At 53.0% G+C, this 379-nt stretch overlaps 1 pseudogene; it reads right to left on the reverse strand.

The window, feature by feature from the left end:
* Positions 1-105, reverse strand: part of LOC102491037 (CDK2-associated and cullin domain-containing protein 1 pseudogene) — a 1,831-nt pseudogene extending 1,726 nt beyond the window's left edge.
* Between the last annotated feature and the right edge of the window lie 274 nt (positions 106-379).

Below are 379 nucleotides of genomic sequence, written 5' to 3' on the forward strand. Positions count from 1 at the left end.
AGTTGACAGTAGAGCGGGGGTGGGGGTTGCCTTGGCTGCAGCCAAGTGGCAACTTTTCAACATCATCATCAGCCACTTGGCCTCCAGTGGTGGTGGGGATCCCATTGAGAGCCCCTCCTTTGTGCCTTTCTGATCCACAGAGACAGCTGACATCACCAGCAATGCCCCCTAAAAACTCTCAGGCAGGAACTGAAATCAACAAAGTGGGTGGTGGAGGTGGCAGTGGCTGCAGAAAACCTTACAAGGCTGCCTCCTACTTGTAGTTCTGGTCATCCATCATCACTCATAGCTGTCCCCCTACTCTTCTATGCTTTCTTCCATCCTTCTCCTTTAGCCTCCTCCCTGCACCAGCCTGTCTAACAGGAACCTGTTGCCTGTC

The sequence above is a fragment of the Tupaia chinensis genome, unplaced genomic scaffold, assembly GCF_000334495.1.
Source record: "Tupaia chinensis unplaced genomic scaffold, TupChi_1.0 Scaffold144349_1, whole genome shotgun sequence".
NCBI classification, from domain to species: domain Eukaryota; kingdom Metazoa; phylum Chordata; class Mammalia; order Scandentia; family Tupaiidae; genus Tupaia; species Tupaia belangeri.